The sequence below is a fragment of the Globicephala melas genome, chromosome 7 (assembly GCF_963455315.2).
Source record: "Globicephala melas chromosome 7, mGloMel1.2, whole genome shotgun sequence".
Classification (NCBI taxonomy): Eukaryota; Metazoa; Chordata; class Mammalia; order Artiodactyla; family Delphinidae; genus Globicephala; species Globicephala melas.
In genome coordinates this window covers 69832579-69838897 of record NC_083320.1, presented here as the reverse complement: position 1 = coordinate 69838897, position 6319 = coordinate 69832579, and the positions used below count along the sequence as shown (strand labels likewise).

The 6319-nt window shown below is 42.4% G+C and overlaps 1 non-coding gene across 1 annotated transcript; it reads right to left on the bottom strand.

Moving 5' to 3' along the window:
- Positions 1-6011: 6011 nt before the first annotated feature.
- On the bottom strand, positions 6012-6083 carry TRNAW-CCA (transfer RNA tryptophan (anticodon CCA)). Its single transcript has one exon. It is a non-coding gene; the product is annotated as a tRNA-Trp (tRNA).
- Positions 6084-6319: the final 236 nt, after the last annotated feature.

Below are 6319 nucleotides of genomic sequence, written 5' to 3'. Positions count from 1 at the left end.
TGGAATTTATAGATAGAATGTAAAAGCATTTATGACAATCCAGATATCATCTATAAAGCCAGATATTAGCTATATTTTCTCTCTAAACTACAGCAGCTTGAGATCTTTTTTTTGCTCCTTATCGAAACTCCTGAAGTGAATAGTATATGCTTCCTTAACTGTCATTCACTCACGAACCACTACAGTCTGGCTTCCAGCTTTAATCACACTCTTGTTATGATTACTAGTAATTCTTACTTATTATTTTCAGTTAATGTCTTACATGGCCTCTTTGTAGCTTTTGACAATGCTGACTACTGTGTCTTGTCTTGGTTTTCTTGATAGTTTAGTATCCTGATTTTCTTCTCACCACTCTACTTCTGAATTTTCTTTGTGATTTCTCTTCTGTTTTTTCTGCTCCTCAGGAATAAAAATTATATATATTTAATTATCTTCTTTTTGTAATCTTCTTGGGAGAGCTTACCTATCCCTATGGCTTTAATTTCCATCTTAAAATAGCTCAAGGCCTTTGATCTTCACAAATTTATAAAAAATCTACAGCTTTAGCATAGCATACAAAATTTTAAATATCTGGCCTTTCATTTTTGCATTGCTCTTGGAAAAATTATGTATGCTCACTGTAAATAATTTTAAAACTATGTAAAGTATAAAAATTAAAGTAAAAAGTAGCCTAAATTCCACTATTCAGAAATTATCATCACTAACATTAGGCAAATATTATTCCAGATAGCTTTCTTTGTGTAGAACTTTGTGCGGATATCTTTCTTTCTAAATGCAAAACTGTATATATATATACACACACATACACACACACACACACACACATATATATATACACATATGTGTATATATAGGCAGAATTGTGGATATAAAGAAATAATGTAGGTTGGTAGATATAAAAAATTGTTTAATAAAAGTGGATCATTTTGTAGATTCTATTTTAAAAAAACTATTAAATTGGGCTTCCCTGGTGGCACAATGGTTGAGAGTCCGCCTGCAGATGCAGGGGACACAGGTTTGTGCCCCGGTCCGGGAAGATCCCACATGCCGCGGAGCGGCTGGGCCCGTGAGCCATGGCCGCTGAGCCTGCGCGTCCAGGGCCTGTGCTCCGCAACGGGAGAGGCCACAACAGTGAGAGGCCCACGTACCGCAAAAAAAAAAAAAAAAAAAAGTATTGTGAAAATCTAAGAAGTTGGAGAATTTTGTTTCATTAAATGAATGTTTTAATTTTAGAAAGAGTTGATTGACACTCTGCTATGAAAAGTGAGAATAATAGGTTTCTTTTACATCCTTGTGGCTTACCACCCTCCAACTTTTATATTATTATTGCTACATTGTCTATGTTTATAATATGCACAATCTATTAACTATAACTCCTGCAGTTATTCTGTTTTTCTTTATTAGTTCTATATATAAATGAATTCACTGTTTACCACCAGCCTTGTTTATTTTTTAATTTTTTATTTGGTTAATCTCTTAGGTCGCTGATTAGCAAGATAGAGTTACGGCTTTTGTAATCTCTGTTCTTTAACATTTGAAGATGTCTGACTGTTATCTTTGTATTTGAATGACATCTTGACTCTTGTATTGGTCAAAGTTCATAATTGCTGGCAATGGAATCCACTTTAGTGAGTTTAAGTAGGAAAGAATTATTAAGCTCACAAAATTAGTGGGAGAGCAGAAATAGTAGATTCTAGGCTGAGTTTTGTTGCAGGTTGAGTTCTCTGGAAATAGGCAGAATTTGGAGAATAAAATGCCTATTAGGGGTTAACACCCATGAAGGTAAAGGGGAGGAAGTGGGATTGTGCACAGTAAGAAGTCCAACTGCTTATGGAGATCAAATAAAGCCTAATCTCATTGGAGATCTGTATCTACCACAATTCACCCTTAACACTATTCAGATTCACTTTCCCATATATGTTTGGGAAGTAGCTCCATTAGGATTCTGATGGTTCTTTCTTCCTGAGGAGAAACTTAGAAGAGGGAGGTTAGGAGGACAAGCTACAGTATCTGTCCCTGCAGTTGGTCTCTGTGCTGCGAATGATACTCATTGTTTCCTTCCTCCATTATCCAGCTTAGATTTCTCTAACCCTCACTAGCTACTCTGTTGGCCTCGAGGGCGCATTTAGTGTCATGAGCCAGGCCTTGATGGGTCTGAGACCCTGATCACCATGCCCTTCTTAGGTCAAGGTTGCTGTTACCTGTCTATTTATAGTGACAGTCTGGCAAGGGAGTACTAAGAGGTTCCCAAGAGCATTGTCTGTGCTCCACTGGTGTTCCTCGCTGCCACAGTATGTAACAGTAGTCCTACCTCCTTCTGATGACCAGGATCATTACCCCTTCCAAGATGGATGAATTTTCTTCTTGCCTACTGGAATAAGGATCCCAAAGATGCCCAGGTTGCAACCACAGCTTATAATACAGTGGGATTCTTGCTATATCTCATGGTGAAAGTGTGCCTACTTTGAGGATAAGGACCTCTAGTTCTTCATATTCCAAAGCTGAAGTGATGGGAAACACAAAGTCCTCCAGTGGGCCATTAGTAGTCATGGTAAATAGAGCCGTGCTTGCTTCTGCCTTTTAGTTTCCAGGCCATATACTTTTTCTTTTTGGGACAGTGTTCTGTATAATGGTCTTTGATCTAGTAAGTGTTGTGCCTGAAGCGTGACACCCCGTTCTTGAAAAGTACTGTGTCTGATGTTCTAGCTGTGGCTTCACCAGGCCATTTCAGTGCTCTATCAGGCTGGTCACTCTTGGATAGTATGCCACGTGATATGACTATGGGGTCCCATGATCATAGGCACATTCCCTGCACCGCTTTGCTGAAAATTGGGTCCCATGGTATGCTATCATATTACCTGGGATCCTGTGCCAGTGGATCAAACATGCCATAGGCCCTTAGTTAGTATGCTGGACAAGGCCCTGCATGCAGGAAAGGCAAAGCTATACCTGGAATATGTATCTATTTCAGTGAATATGAGCTACTGGCCCCCTTCAAGGTTGGAAAGGGCCCAATGTAGTTCACTTGCTTTGAAGAGGCTGGTTGCTCTCCTAGAGGAATGTTGTTGCAACAGGGACTTGGCATTGTTCTTTGTTGTTGGCAGGTTGGATATTTAGTGGTTGCACTAGCTATGTGGCATTAATGTGACCTTTGTGCCAGATCTGGGGTGGTTGGTAACCAAGACTTGATGACATCAACTGACAAAGTCATTTTGTATACTTGGTTGTTTTGTGCCTCTTCTGTGGTAGATGCTATCTGATGATTATTAACATGTGATACAAAGATCTTCATATTTTGTACCCACTCCCATATATCCATCCATATCTCTGTTCCTCAGACCTCCTTATTGTTGAAATTCCAATCTTTTTACTTTTAGGCACCTGACCAGCCAGCTAGTCCATTCACCCATGCTCATAAATTTGAATATATTTCAACTTTGGGCTTCTTTTTCCACACAAAGTAGATAAACAGTTGCACTGCCTAAATCTTTGCTGATGGTGAGGATTTTTCCACACTGCTTTCTTTGTAGGCAGCCCTTGAGTGGTGCTGTAGCACAGCTGCCATCTATATTTGCATATTGAGCTGTTCCATCCATAAACTAAGAGGCTTTTCCCTCTTCCTTTAACTGTTTTTACGGGATCTCCCTTATGGGCACAAACTCATACCTGTGAGCTGAGGGAGGGGCGCTGATACAAGAGTAGTAAATGCCACGGGGGTCTGGACTACTTGTTCATGCATCCTCCTTGTGCCCTCTGGTTCCGCTCGTGCTTTATTCTAAAAGTATCACCTCCATCTTATGATGGATTGTTGCTGGACTCACCTGCAACAGTCTTAGGTCTGACTGGACTCAGCGCACGATGGCACATTTAGCCACGTAATCATTTGGTGTTCCCTAAACGGGCGTTTCATCCCTACCTGGGCCAAGTAGTACACAGGTGTTGATTTTCAAAGACATATAATTCTTTAAGGCAGTTGGTAAGGACTTCCTCCAGTATTCCAAGGGACTTCAAATTTCTCCCACTTGAGGCTACCACAAATGCCATATGGCATCTTTTCCTACCACTGATACTTACAACACCATGGGATGTGTTGGATTGTATGCACCAAACAGCAGAGCTGCTTGAACTGCAGCCCTTTCTTGCTCTGGGCCCCACTCAAAACTGTCATGAAGCATATGGGTAGAAGCAGTACTCCTAAAGTGTGGAATATGTTAGCTCCAGAACCTGAAGAGACCCACCAACTGTTGTGATTTCTTCTTCCTGGTGGAAGGTGTAAAATACACCAATTTGTCTTTTACTTTGGCCCTCCCCCTAACTGCTGGACTCCTAAAAATATACTGATGTTGCAGACTCCTAAATCTTCCTTAGGTTAACCTCCTGCTTTGGAGCGTATGTATTTTAGCAAGGCTTCCAGCATCCTAGCCACCTCTTGCTCATTTGTCCCAGTCAGTATAATGTCATGGATGTAATGGAACAATGTGATAGTCTTTGGGATATTAAAATGGCCCAGATCTCTTTGTACTATATTATGATAGACAGCATGAGTTAACATAGCCTTAGTACAAAACTATAAACGTATGGTGTCATTTAGTTCATGTGAATGCGAACTATTTCTCATTGGGTTAGAAAAGAACACATTCAACTTATCAGTGGCTTATACCATGTGTCTCAGGCTGAATAATCTCTAGCAAAGACACCACATCTGGCACAGAGGCTGTAATTGGGGCAGTTCATTGGTTGAGTCTGTAATAGTTTACAGTCATCATCTAGGATCCATTCATTTCCCCCAGGGGCTAGACTGGCGAATTAAATGAGATATGACGGGCCCGACATTCTTTTACATCCCTAAAGTATTATACCTTTGGGGTGTGATATGGTTTTTCAGTTTTACTATCTTCGCTATGAGGGTGAGGAGCAGTTTCAGAGACTTCCACTTGGTTTTCCTCTCTATACTAGTTGCAACACCAAGAACCACTGCAGGGCTTTGGTCAGCTGCTAAATATGTTAATTCTGTTTCTTTTTTTCTTTTCTTTTTTTTTTTTTGCGGTACGCGGGCCTCTCACTGCTGTGGCCTCTCCTGTTGCGGAGCACAGACTCCAGACGCCCAGGCTCAGCGGCCACGGCTCACGGGCGCAGCCTCTCCGCGGCATGTGGGATCTTCCCGGACCGGGGCACGAACCCGTGTCCCCTGCATCTGCAGGCGGACTCTCAACCACTGCGCCACCAGGGAAGCACTGTATTTTTAAATTTATTTATTTTTGGCTGCATTGGGTCTTCGTTGCTGCCCATGCGCTTTCTCTAGTCATGGCGAGCGGGGGCTACTCTTCATTGCGGTGCGCGGGCTTCTCATCGCGGTGGCTTCTTTTGTGGCAGAGCACGGGCTCTAGGTGCACGGACTTCAGTAGTTGTGGCGCGTGGGCTTAGTTGCTCCGTGGCATGTGGGATCCTCCTGGACTGGGGATCGAACCCATGTCCCCTGAATTGGCAGGCGGATTCTCAACCACTGCGCCACCAGGGAAGTCCCATTAATTCTAATTATACATTTAGACACCAGGAGAAGGACCAGTGCATGGGGTTATGCCTATCCACCTAGTGGATCCACTGGGAGATGGACCTTGTCCAGGACTGATTTTATCGCCATATGCTCCTACTCTAATAGAGGAGACGTGATGATGTTTTAGACCTTCGAGTATTGGTGTCAGTTCAGACTCTGTACCCAACAGTCCTCAAAATCTCTGAGTATGCCCGCTTTCTCAATGTAAAGTTTCCAGAGTAAGTACCCATAGGACCCTTTGCAGAAGGATAGGGGACATCATTACCATGAATAAATTGCCATGGTGTTATAGGTTCTTTCATTCTGTGGATTTGGCCACCTCTTCAGTTATTGAAAACCTGGCTTAGATCCTGAAACTGGGTTAGGGCTTGTTAATTCTTTTGTGCGTAACCACTCTCCTTAATTGATTCTCTTGTATTTTTTGGGGGGCTGTGCTGTGTGGCATGCGAGATCTTAGTTCCCTGACCAGGAATTGAACCTGGGCCCTTGCAGTGGAAGCACGGAGTCTTAACCACTGGACCACCAGGGAATTCCCTAATTTAGTCTCTTGGTACAAGCTGAATAGTACCCCTGTAGGATGCCCATCTAATCTTCCCCTAGTGACTCCATGTTCTGTTAACCATCTCTTTAACTCTGCACATCAAGACCCCCTTGGCTGCCATTCCTGCCTTGCTGGTCGTAACGATAATTATGACGCCCTGGCTTTTGGCAGTAAAATGCTCACCTGGCTTCTATATTTTGGGTCCTGTTATCCCCATTGTTATT